Source organism: Bubalus kerabau, chromosome 12 (genome assembly GCF_029407905.1).
Source record: "Bubalus kerabau isolate K-KA32 ecotype Philippines breed swamp buffalo chromosome 12, PCC_UOA_SB_1v2, whole genome shotgun sequence".
Lineage (NCBI taxonomy): Eukaryota > Metazoa > Chordata > Mammalia > Artiodactyla > Bovidae > Bubalus > Bubalus kerabau.
Window position 1 is genome coordinate 77,545,772 of NC_073635.1, and position 16,675 is coordinate 77,562,446.

A 16,675-nucleotide genomic window follows, 5' to 3' on the forward strand; every position below is an offset into this window, starting at 1 on the left:
ACAGAAGGTGAGATATTTGAGCTAAGTCCACCAAGTAGATATACAAGGGGGAGGGCACTCTATACTCTCTGGAGCCGCAGTGGCTTTGGGAAGAGGATTGAGGTAGGATTCTAAAGATCTTAGGATAGACGAATAAGAGAACGTTGGGACTGATTGGGTGTAAAGTCTAGAGAAATCCAGTTGTGGTTTGAACTGTACAAAGGGATTCTTCTATACTTTAAGAATGATGGAAAATATTTTATATTGAAGACTTTCTAATTTAATTATGAAGATAGTGTTTTAGTGCCTGAAAACAACCACTGTAACATTTTATGTATTAAATGTGTATGAATAGGAGAAAACACAGTGGTTTTAAGTTGAGGGCAAGGAGATGGCATGATGAGGTGGAAAAAGCACAGAAGAGTGTTTTCCTCAGTTCTAGGAGCTGAATGATTTTTGCATGAGTCACTTGTGTTGTTTAGGGCTACTTTCCTTTTAATTTTCCTTTGGTTCTTTCTAGCTCATGTTTTTATAGAGTAGCGTGGTCCACGCTACTCTCAACTTTGATCATTTAATTTTTGGATTTTTCCATCCATCTCCTTTTTCTACCTGCAGTTGTTTAATTGGGAGTAATAATCAATGACTAGCCTCTCTGTCAGAGAGTAGTCATAGAGAGGGGAGCTAAATTTTTGTTTCCTGTTTATTAGTTCCAATAACATTTATATGACAGTATAAAGTTTAAGCTGATGGCTGTATTAAACCATGATTTGGATATGTAGCGATATTTTCCATAATATTATCGTCTATGTGGTGCCTTCACTTGGTGATGGCTATATTATATTGCCTCCATCTGAGCCCTCTACATACACAAAAAGAGTCAAGAATCTGAGCCTTTTATTTTTTTTTTTAATATTTTATTTATTTATTTAGTTGTGCCAGGTCTTAGTTGCAGCATGAGGGATCTAGTTTCCCGACCAGAGAGCGAACCTGGGCCCCTGGCACTGGGCACGTGGACAAACCAAAGCAGATCCTTTACTACTACTGTGTGTGAATATTCTTTGATGTTCTTACTTAAATCACTTGATTGCTACTTTGCTAGGATCTCAGCTTGAATGACTTTTTAAATATTTTCTTTTCATTGAGTGAATTTTCTAAGACTTTAGTCTGTTTGCCTCTTATTTTAATCCCATTTACAATGGGTGACATCCTGGGCTTTACAGTAAAAGCCAAATGGGATTTAATTGTAAGAACAGAAATTCATATATTTGGGCATATTATGATGGCCTTGCAGTTTATTTCATTTAACAAATTCATTACTTTCAAAATGTCTTTGAGTTGTGTATCCTAAAAATTTTATACTCAGTTTCACAGAAATTTGTTAGTAAATACCAATAAGTTTTAATAAAATATAGCAGAAATCGATTCTTTGTTTAGTAGTTGGAAAGCTAATATAAACACTTTAAAGTAGTGCATTTTAGGTATATATTTGTAAGTAATGGTAGGCTTCAAACTGGGGCTAAAATAGCATATAGGAGAGTCCCAGTTGAAGAAAAAAGGTGAGAGGGCCTGTGAATGAAAAAAGAAAATTGGGTATATGCTACTGTTTTTAAAATGTTAGTAAATACCCTTGATAATAGCTTTTCTGTATGAAATGTGCACAAATAAAAGAAGACACAGTGGTTCTAAGTTGAGGGCAAGGAGATGGCATGGGGAAGTGGAAAAAGCACAGAAGGGTGTTTTCCTGAGCTCTGGCAGCTGAATGGTTTTGCACGAGTTGCTCAAGCTGTTAAGGACTACCTTTCTTGTCTGTGAAACCAGGAGAATGAAATAGTTCAATTCTGAGGTCTTTAGAAATGTTGTTCTTCGAAGCTCAGTAAGTGGTGTGCAGATAGAAATATGTATAGGCTGTGGATCTATAGGGAAAACATGTCCTTGGAGTTTTTCAATGTTGAAATAAAGAGGGGTTTTTTTGGTACTAGACTCATGCACTTCAGCCAGGGCTGGTGAACGTGTTAGAAATTCACACCAAGTACACAGGACACCTGAACCAAATTTCTCATAGAAGAAATTGAGAGATGGATCAACTGCATTTATGAAGCTTTATTGGAAGTCCTAGAATCATCTTAAAAAGTAAGTGTACTTAACCATGACAGTGAGGAGATTTATCCCTTATGGTGTTTATTTGGGGTGAGTGCAGGTCATCAGAACAGCGAAGCACAGCTGTAATCCAAGCATGTTTTAGAAGTAAGATGTCAGCATCACCACTAGGTACCTGCGTTCCCAGGACATTAGGGCCGTTTACCTGTTTGACTCTACTGAGTGAAGGTAGGGAGAAAAAGGTAAGTTTTTAGTTGCTGAAGAATAGAAATAAAAATAGGATGAACAGAAGGCAAATGTCTTTTGTTTTGTTTTGTTTTAATTCTTGGGGGCAGACGGACTTTTTGTCTTAATCTGGAATTTTGGACTTAACAGTCAGACAGAGGCTTTTAAGTGTCTACTGCTACTGCTAAGTCATTTCAATTGTGTCCGACTCTGTGCAACCCCATGGACTGTAACCCAGCAGGCTTCTCTGTCCATAGGGTTCTTCAGTCAAGAATACTGGAATGGGTTGACATTTCCTTCTACATTTAAATGTCTGGTGAAGTCTGAAACCCATGAGGATTCTAGTTACATATTTCTGCCTCTGTGGCTTCTGTGACTGAGGGTAACAGGTGATTTGTTTGGGAAAAATCAAGGAAATTATGACCAAACCTTGATTATAATTGTTCCTTACACAGTAAGTAATTTTTTTAAAATTTTATTTTATTTTTAAACTTTACATAATTGTATTAGTTTTGCCAAATATCAAAATGAATCCGCCACAGGTATACATGTGTTCCCCATCCTGAACCCTCCTCCCTCCTCCCTCCCCGTACCAGCCCTCTGGGTCGTCCCAGTGCGGAATGAAAAATCAGGCAACAAAGAATATAAGAAAAGATTCTCGGCAAGCAGTGTCTGCAGACTGGCCAGCAGGATGGTCAGTTATGTGTTCCTTTACCCATCGTGGGTTTTGCTAAGTCACTTCAGTCGTGTCCGACTCTGTGTGACCCCAGAGACAGCAGCCCACCAGGCTCCCCCGTCCCTGGGATTCTCCAGGCAAGAACACTGGAGTGGGTTGCCATTTCCTTCTCCAATGCATGGAAGTGAAAAGTGAAAGTGAAGTCGCTCAGTCGTCTCCGACTCTTCCTGACCCCATGGACTGCAGCCCACCAGGCTCCTCCGTACATGGAATTTTCCAGGCAAGAGTACTGGAGTGGGGTGCCATCACCTTCTCTGATCAGAGCAGAAATGTAACCTTCTCTAGCCCACCCACTATTGTACCATGCATAGACCAGAGAGTTGGGAGGGTCTCTTTTTCTTCAACTTTCAAGAGAGAATACCTCTGAAAATCAGTAGAACTAGTGAGAATTGAAATCTGCAATTAACTCAAAATAGGTCCCATGGTATTATTGTTTATTTAAACGTTTGAGCATAGAAACTTTTTTGTGTATTAGCTCCCTGCATTTATTAATATTATTAAATATGAATGTCTACCAGTATTCTTAACCTGTTCTACACCTCAGGTCTCTGTATTGGTCTATAGAAGCCTGCAGTGACTTCTCAGAATAATGTTTTCAAATACATAAAATAAACTACAGAGGATAACAAAAGAAATCCTTATGTATTGAAAAATTATTTTTAAAATTGTACAAAATGAGCAACTAAATTTAATAATACTGAAGTGAATATTTGAAAGTTGCTAAGAGAGTAGATCTTAAAGTTCTCATCACATGGAAATAATTTGTGATTAGGTGTAGTGATGGATGTTAACTAGATATAACTTTTATCTATATAAACATATCAAATCATTATATTGTACACCCAAAACTAACAAGTTATATGCCAATTATACCTTAACAAAATGTAAATTTAAAAATTATTTTTATAAATTATTAAATTCTAAAAAAAAGCTAAGCTAAAAAAAATCTTAAAAAATTATAGAAAATAAAAATATGTTATGGGGTAGATGTCTTTTAAGTACCATGAATTTGAAATAATGATGAATATAATTGGTATTGTGAGACAGATGTTACAACCTAATGTGTTATGAAAATATATGCAGATTCTACAGGTGACTCAGCCACAGGATTGACTAATACTGTGATGATGTGTTGTCTATATTCATAATTGAAATAAATGTTAAATTTTCACTGGAGGTAGAGAAAAAGATGTTTTTCCCCTATCCAAACGAGTGTACTTCCTGGTTTCCATCCCTGGACCCCTTGAGAGTTCAAGGACCTCAGGTTCAGAATTGTTAGTCTAGAAGTTTCCCCAGTCCACACTCTACAGTTGTCTTAACTTTCACAGAGAGAGGCAAAATGGATATAAATTCCCACATTAATAAAAAAAAAGTGGAAAATAAATCAATTCTTTAATATATAACCAGAATACTAGATCCTGATAGAAAATGTTGATGTGTTTTGGTATACCTGTCTTCTCCTAGCTTTCTCCTTAAGATATAAGACTATTAATATATCTCAAGTTATTAAAAAAAACTGTGAGCTTTCAGAAAATGAGGATTATTTTTTGTACATTTGTTGGCTAGTTCTTAATATTTAATGCATCACAAAAGACTTGATGTAGATTATAGATGGCAGGAGCCAAGATCAGACATTAACTACATGGAATCAACTATTGGCTTACAAATCACAGATCTGGACAACACAGCAGCCACTGACCCAGGGCCAGGTCTGGATATTTCATTCTTTTTTTTTTTTTTTTAAGATTGTTTGATGTGGACCATTTTTAAAGTGTTTATTGAATTCGTTACAATATTGCAACAAAAAAAAGGTAACAAAATGTAACAAAAATGTAACCAAAAATTCTGTTTTACAATTTGTTATTTTTGGCCCTGAGGCATGTGGGGTCTTAGCTCCCTGAACAGGATTGGAACCCATACCCCGTGCATTGGAAGGAGAAGTCTTAACCACTGAGCTGCCAGGGAAATCCCCAGATATTTCATTATGATTTACAGTATTGCCTTGTTGAAGACATTCCCAAGAGGAAAAACAGCTTCTTTGACAAAGAGCTCATATTTAGTGAGGGGTCAGGGAATTCACTGTGGTGACAGCCACATGTCAGGGCTCAGGATGGAGCCTGGTTTCCCGAGGAATGAAAACCACTTTGTGGGTCACCTCATGGGTCTGGGAGCCTGCCAGGGTAGAAGATATATCTTCATCCTCCTCCTCACCTCTAGCTGGATGTTGGGAAGTTAGTGGCTTCATCTAGGTGATCAGATGGGATGTAGCTGAGTGGACATCATACCTGGAACACAAAGTATGTGTTTATGATAATTTTTTAAAACCTCAAATAATGCAGTTTCTCCTAGTAAAAAATATTAGGAATCATCTTCCACATTCGTACAGATATCACTATGGCTCCATGGACTGCAAATACTGGAAGAGGTGTGGAGGTGAGGAGATGGTGAGGTCTCCAGAATAAAGATCATGGAAGGAAATGGTGCCTTTTGTTCATGCACAGCCATTTTTTAAAACTCACAACAGAAAGGAGCTCCCAAGGCTGTACATCAAAGTGCCAGCTTCTCCCTGGTTACCAAAACCCCTCAGATTCCTAGGGAAGTGTTTCAAATAGTCCTAGCTTGTCCACACCTGAGGGATAATTCACATGGTGCATGGACCACAACCAATTAGATTACTTCTGTTTCTGGCCCCAACAAATAATGAATGACTGGTCTCTCTTTAAAGATGCCCTGCCTATAAAGTAGAGCTTGACCCTCCCCGATGGCTGGCAACAGAAAGTAAACTGATGGACTCTGAGCTCACACCTATGGAACTCCAGTTCAAGCCCTTTTCTCAGCTTTAATTTAGAGTACAGTGAAGTGAGCTCTGGGGAGATGAGAGGCATTCCAGTTCTCCAAAGCCACCCCGTGTCTCCACGGGTTATTTCTAAAAGGTGAAGTTATAAGGCTTAGTTTGCACAGCTTCAAAAAAAATATTTGCAAGCGTTACAAGTTGACATTTCAAAATGCTGAAATTTGAAAATAACTTTTAAAAAGTTCTAATTAAGCAATAATAAGTGAGAATTGACATTTTCTACTATTCACTGAGAAGTTACTTAGCTAATAACCCCCTCTTTTCAAGTTCCCAACCCAAAGCCACTATATAAATATAGAATGACATTGTGGTGCTGGGTAGGAAACTGGGGTCTCAACATCTAACCTATTCCCATTCCTCTCTCAGTCCCCCTGCAAATCACTATTGATATCACCCTAAATAGAAAAAAAAAAAAGTTTACTGTTGCTTGGAAATTTTGAATAGAAATTGACTTTCTTTCAACAATTCTAATTAGCGCACCATAACACTATTGACTCTAATTCACTTAGGGTTCCTTGAAACACTCCAGATACTTTTATATAGTATGCAGTGTAAAAAATTCTACCTAGGAATCTTAAGAATTACAGACACATAGACTGATCCAAAAGTAGAGATTTCTGACGGAATGATTAAGATTATGGGGAACTTGCAGACATGCTCTCTTGGAGGAAAGATCCAGGGAAAGGACCAGGGTGATCTTCTTCCAGCTTTGCCCAGGACAGAGCCAGCTGAGCTTGTTGCCATGGTTCTTTCATTCTCAAGGAGCGTCTTCACGTGGCTGATGGGATAGATGGTCATCCCATTTAATCGTTCAGTGAATTCCGGGGTTTCTCAAGATATAGTAGAAGGAGAACTGAAGTAGAATCAAACTACTTGGCTTCCAGTCTCTAACTGAGGAACATGAGGCAGTTTGCTTAACTTCTCAGTGGCGTTTTCTTTATCTCTAAAATGGAGGTAAAAATCCCTACTTCACAGAATAGTATGGAAATTTACAAAATAAGCATGTATTGGAGAATACCACAGTGATGTTCGGCTAATATTTGAGACTAAGTATTTTAGTTTGGTTGATCTGAATCTACTGCCAATTACTGGGACTCATGGCACTCTTTTTTTTTTTTTTTTTTAAAGGCACTCATATGTTGATTGATCTGATATTCTAGGGAAAATACAAGTTGTTAATTCTTATTCTTTGGACAGAGTTCCTGGTTGTTTAATTTACACAGCTTAGGACTGGAGACTCAAGTTTCCAGTCTGCTCTATCTCCCTGTTTGACTAAAGGCACATCACTTGAGATTTCTAAGATCTTTCTCAGTTTCAATAGTTACGAGGATTGGCTAAAATGGATACAGTATAACTAGCATATTTGACCTCAGATTTTGATTAGGCTTTCATTCATTCAACAAATATTTATTGTATGTCTGTTCAATAGATGTCTAACTGACACACACATTTCCATTACTGATAAATCAGAAGTGAACAAAATAAGTACGGCGCCTGCCTCAAAGGAATTGTCAGTCTCACTTCCTGAGTTGTGTTTTCTAAGCATTCCTGATAGACAGGCATCTCTCTTCTTATCCATCAACAGGGTATCTTAGATTTCTTCATCTAATCCTATATAACATTTTCTAAATCTTTAAATCTAACTAAACCTCCTCTGGTTTCTACTTAAGTATTTTCCTTTCTGCTTTTTTCTCAGCAGGAAAGAAGAAAATCTGCCCTTCTGACTACCTGAATATCTTTATGTTAGTAAAAATCTGTCGGGCTTCGTCAATGCTCTGCACTGTGTAATACCATGGGATTGGCTCTAGTACCATGATGGACTCAACTATTAGGTTGCATCTTTTAATTTTCTTCATGCTAATATAAACAGTTTTGTAAAATTCAGAATATGAGACTGATTTTGTGAATGCTGTATTGTAACATTTGCAAGATGGTTCCAGTTGAGGTGAGAACTTGTGTAGGCTGAAGCATCAAGAATTGAATGTGTGTGTGTAACTCTGCTAGGAGATTGGTTACTTTTGCAGTGATTGTATGAGGACCTTACTTACAGGAAGGAATGGAGATGCAGCAGATTCTGGGTATTTAGGCCATGAAAGAGCTCAAAGGAATGGGACAGTTTGGGAGAAGAGAGAAAATCAGGCTTTGAGACAGTAACCAGGTAGAGTTGGTTTCTTACCATTCACCTAAGATCACAGTCTAGTTGCCCTTGGCTGCACTTTGATAAATCTTGCTGGGAGGAAGGGATTGTGTGCAGGGAGTCAGAGACCAAGAAGGCTTATCAAGTGATTCTGAGTGGCTGAGGTAGTTGATTAGAGCAGAGGGGGTAGACACAACAAAAGATAAAATCTAACATAGCTACATTTTGAACTGCCAAGAATTACCTTCATTTATCAGACTGCAGAGGACATCAGATCATCTCACTTATCCTCTTGCTTCTTGGCAAAATTGCGCATTAGTGAATCTGGAAGGAGGTGTGTCTCACATATCAAATGACTTTAGAACAAAAGCTCAGCTAGAGTTAAAGACAACTTTCCTTTGGGTCTAGTATTTCTGATCCTATTTTGTCAATTCCTTCCTGGTGCTACTTCAAGGAAATAGACACAATTTTTCTATTACAGATTATTTAAATAATTGCAGAGATGTACATTTCTGAACAGGCAGGTACAAATGTTTCATGAAAAGAGGCATAATGACTTCCCCCTGCTCTGTATTTGGGTTAACAAGATATCCATGCTTCTCAGTTGTATGCATGAGGCAGTCACATTTTATGTGAGGAATAGGTTCTTAAAGACATTGCATTGTTTGAAACACACATAATTCAAAACTAATTTTCCTATTGTAATAAATTGTAATGGAGGGGATGCGTTCCCAGACTTCATAAATCTACCACATTTCTAGTGTAATTTTACTTTTAAATATACTTTTTATGTATATCAAATAACATAAAAATAACACATGCATAAATAAACCTTGACCCTTTTCATAGCTTTTAATCACATTTAATTTCACTCCATGGTGTTTGATTTGAGGGGTGTGTTTAACAGCCTCACCATTCAGTGCATGATACTGTTATGGGATATAAAACCAATTACAAGTTATAATATCACTGAACAGTAAAAGAATAGGACAATAGTCACAAAATAAATCCAGGAATGTTCCCAGGCTTTAAAGCCAAGTGTGGTACACAGGGTACTTTTATTTCTGATATTTCTGCTTACCAGCCAAAGTACCGCTGGCTTGTTGGAATGAAAGAAATGCTGTTTGTGGTCAGTCTGCTCAGCTGGTGCTTTGAAGGGACATGTTTCATGGATGACTTTTAAAGTGTGTATGTGTATGTGTGTGTGTGTGTGTGTGTGTGTGTGTGTGTAGGGTTGTATTACTTCAAAATTTTTGTGTTATATATAATATAAAATATGTACTATTAGTATATATAATGTAAAAACTAAATCATGAATTTCAAGTTGGTATATTTCAGTTTTGTGTAAGAGAGAATGTCATATCCCTATACAGTAATGGCTACCATGATTACTGATGTAATTTTAGAAATGATTTATTTCTATTCTTGGACCAAAAATCTGATATATGTTCTTATATTATGTCCCTCCACACCCCCCAATATCCACATGTTGATGTCCTACCCACCATGTGACTATTGGAAAGAGGGCCTTTAAGAAGGTGATTAAGATTAGATGAGATTGTGACGGTGAAGCCATGACCCAGTGGACAGGGCTGGCTTTCTTATAAAAGAGGATGAGATACCAGAGATCTCTCTCTTTCTCTGCTTGTGCACAAAGAAGAGGTTATATGAGCCCATGGTGAGAAGGTGGCTGCCTACAAGCCAAGAGGCCTCAAAATGAAAGCTACCTTCCAGCACTTGATCTTGGACTTTCCAGCCTCCTGAACTGTGAGAAGTAAATTTCTGGTCAATGGTATTTTGTGATGGCAGTCCAAGCAGACCAATATACATATCATCCTTTAAACTGAATATCTTTAAGTTATTCATTCAGTTTTAATTTTTCTAACTTATAAATAATTAGTACTTATATAGATTTGATTGTCTTTTTTCATCTAAAACCTATTTTTGGTTTAATTTAAAAAGTTGAATTATGAATTTTGTCTTCATTTCTGGGAACTTAGCTATTCATGTTTGCTGAATTTAACATTATGAGAATTCATCGGGTTACTCATTTAGAAATATGCTCGGAGGATGGAAGAAACTGAGGTAGACACCTGGCAAGGGGAAGATGAAGATGTGGTCTCTGTCTTTACCAGAATTATCTGCTGGGCAACAGGGAAAAAGAAATGCAGACATAAAAGCACAGTAAGGCAGACCACGGTGACTGGCAGGAAAGCAAGTCTGGACAGAATGAAGCTAAATAACAGGCTCTGTCTCTTTGAGGTCTCTCCCTATCAACTTTTTAGCCATTTGCCAGGACCCAAATCTTTCCTTCCTCAGAGTTCACTCATGCTTTTCCTTTCCCTAGAATTCTCTTCTCCATCCATTCCAGTGCTAGAGCTCAACTTAAGTATTACTTCCTTGTGGACATTTCCTTGAAACCCCTGGTTATGGAAGAGTCTTCCAGTTCTAGGCTAATATGTACTTATATTTCTGGTACTTATCACAGTTACTTGTGGTGTTTTGGTAAATGTTTAACAACCAGCTCTGTTGGATAGGAGATACTTTGATTTGTAGTGTTTGCTCATTTCAATGATGTAAATGTTCTCAGTTCAATGATATCAAGCTACCACTGTGATGTCATGGCAAGTAGAGTTGAGAAGGTGTACAGTAGCAAGTCATGATGTAGAATTTCCACCATAAAGGTGAAAATACATATTTAAGTAGTTTCAAGAGTGTAGAAAACAGTAAATTAGTTACAACATGGTGAGCTTAAGGTATTTATTCCTTTTGTTTTTCATAGAATTAACTGAAAGTTTATATGGTTTCATTTTTAATATTGCCTGTTTCATGACTGGCTTACACAATTCTAAAAATTCAGCCAAGAGCTCTGACAACCTGCACACCTTACCATTACATAATTATGAATGTGGTTGGTTGTTGCATGACTGTCTTCATGAGAATGTAAGCATGTAAAGGCAGGGACTGTGTTTGCTTTTCCCTATCACTCATTTATTTTTCTGGGCTCCAAAATCACTGCAGATGGTGACTGGAGCCATGAAAATAAAAGATGCTTACTACTTGGAAGGAAAGTTATGACCAACCTAGATAGCATATTCAAAAGCAGAGACATTACTTTGCCAACAAAGGTTTGTCTAGTCAAGGCTATGGTTTTTCCTGTGGTCATGTATGGATGTGAGAGTTGGACTGTGAAGAAGGCTGAGCGCCAAAGAATTGATGCTTTTGAACTGTGGTGTTGGAGAAGACTCTTGAGAGTCCCTTGGACTGCAAGGAGATCCAACCAGTCCATTCTGAAGGAGATCAGCCCTGGGATTTCTTTGGAAGGAATGATGCTAAAGCTGAAACTCCAGTACTTTGACCACCTCATGTGAAGAGTTGACTCATTGGAAAAGACTCTGATGCTGGGAGGGATTGGGGGCGAGAGGAGAAGGGGACGACAGAGGATGAGATGGCTGGATGGCATCACTGACTCGATGGACGTGAGTCTGAGTGAACTCTGGGAGTTGGTGATGGACAGGGAGCCCTGGCGTGCTGCGATTCATGGGGTCTCAAAGAGTAGGACATGACTGAGCGACTGATCTGATCTGATCTGATCTGATCACTTATTTGCAGTAGGGACAACAAAAACCACCTAGTTATCCAAATAGGAAGGCCTTACACAAGGAACTAGAGGCTTACCATACCTTGGAAAGGAAACAGATGGTTGGGTGCAGTTGACTTTCAGGAACCAAAAAGAAACTGTCTCTGATTCTCCCAGTCTCAATGGGAACTGCTACTGCTGATCTTAGAGGTTCTCAGAAACTAGCCTTTGCCCATGAGTCTTCTTGCAGCTGCCACCAAAGATGTCCACATCTCGTGTGAGCATCTCCTATTGGATGACTCTAACCTAGTACCATGCTGGGAAGGGCTGAAGAGCCTGGCTCAGAGGCTGTCCTCTGCAATGCAGAGAATCCACAGAAAGGAGCAGAGAGGGTGTCAAGTTGCTCTCTCTCTCTCTTGCTCACTGCATACACCAGCACCTAGAATATTCTCTTAAGCATAGGAGCTATTCAGTATGTGTTAGTTAAATGATTGACTCCTAGGTGTTGAAAGTATATAACACAACCATGATAAAGAGTGCTCAACTTCACAGCAGAGGCTTTATTTGGCCATTGCATTCAATTCAATTATCCTCCCTAGTACCTGTAGCATTCAGATAAACCAACTTATGAAATAGTACTCTGAAAGTTAATGTATAACTTACTTGCTTGAAATTTAAAACATATTTCTGCCTATAAATGGTGTTGAGGTCTCTAGACTGGTCCATGAAAACCCATTTCACCCATAATGTTGCTGAAATGTAACAGCAATAATATAATAGCTCACTATCTTATAGAATATTCTGCAAGAAAATGGACTTCAAGTTCCAGTTGTGGTTCCAAACCCACATTTTCTGCTTTTGCATCTCTGGCAAGAATTATAGGAATTCCTCCTCTCCAATTCCTGTTTAAACTTTAAGTAACAGGAATAGGAACATCTTTAGTCATGATAAGGAAAGTTAAGTTCTGAGTTCCCTAGTAGTTGGAGATAGAAATTCGGTGTAGGGAGGGAGTTCTACTGGCTATAATGAAAAATAAATTCTATCTAAGAGGCTTTACATACAATCCATGATATTATTAAAGCAACTGTTTTATGTTAGTATTTTCTGTATTATGCTTGTTTAATTAAAACCAGAGTTTTCACTGCAAAAGAATATAAGCTATAGAGTTTAAGTTAAATTGGAAGAATAAGCTATGTCAAATTTGCATAGGGATTTTCTATAGTAGGTCTTACCAGATGAGTGAACCATACCTTGGGGACATTAACTCTGGCAGTTCTTAAAAGAATCAGTTAGTAAATTACTGGTACAATGAACTAAAAGATACTCTAAAGAATACTAAAAAGTGCTTTAAGTTTCTGGGGGCAGGGATCATGTCTTAATCATTGTGTTATCCTTCAACAATTAGCACTGTGTTTAACTAACTGACATCCCATGATTGTCAAATAAAATAGTGCACATTGTCGAAGAGATGCATTTAGACAAGGAAGCACAAACAAACATAATCTGATCTAATCTCAGGACTCTCATAACAGACCATTAGAAAAAATGAGTGAGAATTATAGATTTACAAATAGGAAACTGATATACAGTAAGGACAGAGTTAGAGTTTGGATGTATTGTAATCAATACTCTTCACCAAATAATTTGAATTCTTGGCCCCAAGCTATGAGGTGCAGCTGTGACCAGCTCTGGCCAATAAGTTGTTAGGAGACATGATACTTTTAGTCTGGAGCATTTAATTGCAAGTTTAAGATACTAGGCATTTCTTTTCCTTCTACTATGTCATGTTCCAGAGAGTGATCATTGTGTCGGCCTGAGTCTCTGTGATGGATGGGTAAAATGAGTGAGAAGTACATAATGTGACCACACAATTTTTCATTCAAACCAGATCACTGTTGACACTTAGAGGAGGCTTTGTTAATAATTTGGCTGAGGCAAGACGCATAAACCAGGACTGTTCTAAGCAAACGAAGACACATGATCACATACAACTAATTCTCTGTTATCTTCAGCTCCTGAGATTGGGGTTCTTTGTTCTGCAGCATAACCTCCTATTTAGACTGACACATGGAGTCAGTGCCAGAACTGAAAATGATATTCTTATTTTTGATTTATTGCCTTTAAGTGAGTATATATGTATTATTTGGATTGCAAGTCTCAGAAACTCAAACTCACTGAGGCAAAGCAAAGGAATTTTGTAGCATTTGGAATCCAAGAAAAGCTAAAAAATAAAACAGTTCTAGGCCACAGATGGAGCTGAGCATCAGCCACAACCAGAGTGGAGTGGGATGGAATGCTGTCAGGCCCTTTACATCCACCTTCTGTTTCTACTTCTATTTTTGTGGAGCCTACCTGCTTTTCATTAAGGCCAAATTTCCTCCATAGCAGGGCAAACCATGGCCGCCAGCAGCTCCTAAATCTAAATCTGATTGTGTGTGTGTTAGTCATTCAATCCTGTCTGACTCTTTGTGACCGCGTGGACTGTAGCTCACCAGGCTCTGCTGTCCATGGGATTCTCCAGGCAAGAATACTGGAGTAGGTAGCCATTGCCTTCTCCCAAATCTGACTGCTTCCATCATTAAGAATGACAGACTTAATAGATGTTCTTTGAATCCAGTTTCAAAAATCCCAGGCAAGGATTTCCATTTGGCTCAGATCTGGAAAGATGTCAACTTCTTAATCAGCTGGCTGAGACCAGGAGATTGGGTCATAATATAGACCAGGGCAGTATCCCTGGAACTACACTGGGGTAAGGAGAAGAATAGCTTTGAGGAGAAGAGTAGGGTGCTAGCAAGACAAAACACACTAGATATTTACTTCATATGTACTCACGGAACTGGATGGAAACCACTGGAAAGTCATGTGCTTAGAGCCTTCCTAGAGTTATTGCTGAAATTTTTTTGAAAAAGTAATGTTGACATTTCTTTACCCACTCCCCAACTCTCTTTTGTGACTCCTTTTAGATAAAAGCCTCATATTTGAAAATAACTGGATGGAAAAATGAGCTGTGAAGCTAAGAGACTGAGTAAAGTCAACTGACCCACCTGGGCATTGAACCAGAAATTCTGCTCTTTGTAGAGATACATTCTAATCAACTAAGCTGAGCTGTGGGAACATAAATGACATAATGACATTCAAAGTGACTTTTTAAAACTGATCTTAAATGTCCATCTGCAATTAGTTACCTTAGTCCTTAAAAAAAAAAAAAACAAAAAAACAAAAAACTAAAGAATTAGACTACATCATCGTAAGTCTGCCTTCAAAGGTCAAATTGTGGGGTTTATGATTCAGCTGAAGCTCCAGCACTAGGTTTAAGACCTACTATTCTCCTCTTCTGCCTCATATGAGCAGTGAAATTTGTGTTTTCAATGTAAATTTGAGGGGTATAGTAGAAAGGCTATTCCCAACAAAGTTACCAGCCAAGGTCTCCTATAGCTCTGAAGGTACCTATGATTAAGGTCTGTGTCTTGATGAAAATAATTGCTTTAATTAGCTATTAAACAGGCTTTGGGGTCAGCATGACAATGGGTTTCTCTCTGTGTTTGATTTAGTGGAAGCAGTTAATGATTTTGTTTTTATTATCTTTACCCCCTGCTTCAGAATTATTTACTTACGCACACGGAAGGCAACAGATATTTGTTATTATAAAATCAATTTCATGCCTGACTAGACCATCTCTTCCACCTTTGTCATTACTCTTTGAGCTTTGGGTGTTATCTTGGGCTCATTTATGTTTACACAACTAGATGGCAATGGACCCTACCAATAATTATTTGGGGAATTTGAATCATACAGCAAAAGACAGTGCATTTTCATTCTCATTTTCAGAGTGTTTTTGTGTATTCATGTTCCCCCATTCCTATTAACATTTCTTTTTTTTCTTATTAACATTACTGATGAACAGAATAATGTTTCTCAAGGAAAGTATCACATTGTACTTTCTCTAGTTTTCTACATGATGTTAAGAATGGATTATATATCTAGAGTAAAAAATATGTAAAAGGACTGCATCCATAAGCTATCATTTTTAAAAGCATTCTTCTTTGAAATCTTTGTTTACTGAAGTCATGTTCCTTTGTTTTCCCTAGCTTTTATGTAAGGCTCAAGGTGACAATCATAGCTTTTCTGAAATGTCAGTAGCTGTGAAGTTGAATAATCTAAATGCCAGTAACATTCTCCTTCTTCTTCTTCTTTTTTTTTTTTTTTTTTGTGGTGGTGGTTCTGAATTAATTCCCAAACACACATAAAATTAGATCTGTAAAGTCTCTGTGTGCCTGTTAAACACAGCCTAGATACAGCTTTGTGGGTGCAGGGTAGGAGTGAGCTGGCCTGGTTCTGATGGGATCTGCCCACTGGTTCCATCATGCCTTGATGCCCTCAGTTGCTGGCAGGACCCAGAAGAGTACCCTGTCTGGTACCTACCCTACTCCCAACAGGCCAGCTGCCAGGAACCATAATGCCACTTTCTAATTCCATCACCTAATTTTCCACTGATTGGCTTTGACCTTCCACATCCAGCAAACATTTATTGAGCATGTACCCAAACCTGCCTGTTTGATGCTTAGCAAATTAAACCTTCATTTTCATATTTAGAAAATGGGACTAATATAAACAGTTACCTTATCTAACTCATAACAGATGTTGTAAGGATTCAAAACAGTAAACCATGTGAAAATGTGTAACTTGCGATAGTTGCTGTGTAGAGGTTAGTTATTTTGTTTCGTTGGATGTACACATCTGGATATATGTTGAAAACTAGTCTCTGTAAACCTGATCAGCTATTTTCTCCTGGAAAATTCTATGGCTCTTCATATTTCCAGGCTCCACACAACTTCAGCCTACCCAGAGAAGCCTTGCTTCAGCAGCTCCAGGAATCTAGCTTCCCCGTGAAGTCTCAGTTGAGTTTTATCCTCTGCTTTTGTCTCATCTGCTGTTATTATAAATTGATTGTAATCAGGGACCATGTGTTAGCCTTTTGGGTACTTCATACCACTTCTGTTATAATGTGGAGCCTCCATTAGGTGCTTAGCAAACACCATCTTTCAAAAAAACACAAGTCTTCAGAAA

The 16,675-nt window shown here is 38.0% G+C and overlaps 1 protein-coding gene and 1 long non-coding RNA gene across 2 annotated transcripts in view; both read left to right on the forward strand.

The window, feature by feature from the left end:
• Nucleotides 1-14,790, forward strand: part of LOC129624688 (uncharacterized) — a 40,176-nt gene extending 25,386 nt beyond the window's left edge. Inside the window, exons 2-3 of the long non-coding RNA XR_008701101.1 lie at nucleotides 2,898-2,995; nucleotides 14,572-14,790. This is a non-coding gene — a long non-coding RNA (uncharacterized LOC129624688). The remainder of the gene's footprint in view (nucleotides 1-2,897; nucleotides 2,996-14,571) is intronic.
• The window catches only part of HS6ST3 (heparan sulfate 6-O-sulfotransferase 3), a 728,019-nt gene that overhangs the window by 185,286 nt on the left and 526,058 nt on the right, over nucleotides 1-16,675 (forward strand). The window lies entirely within an intron of this gene.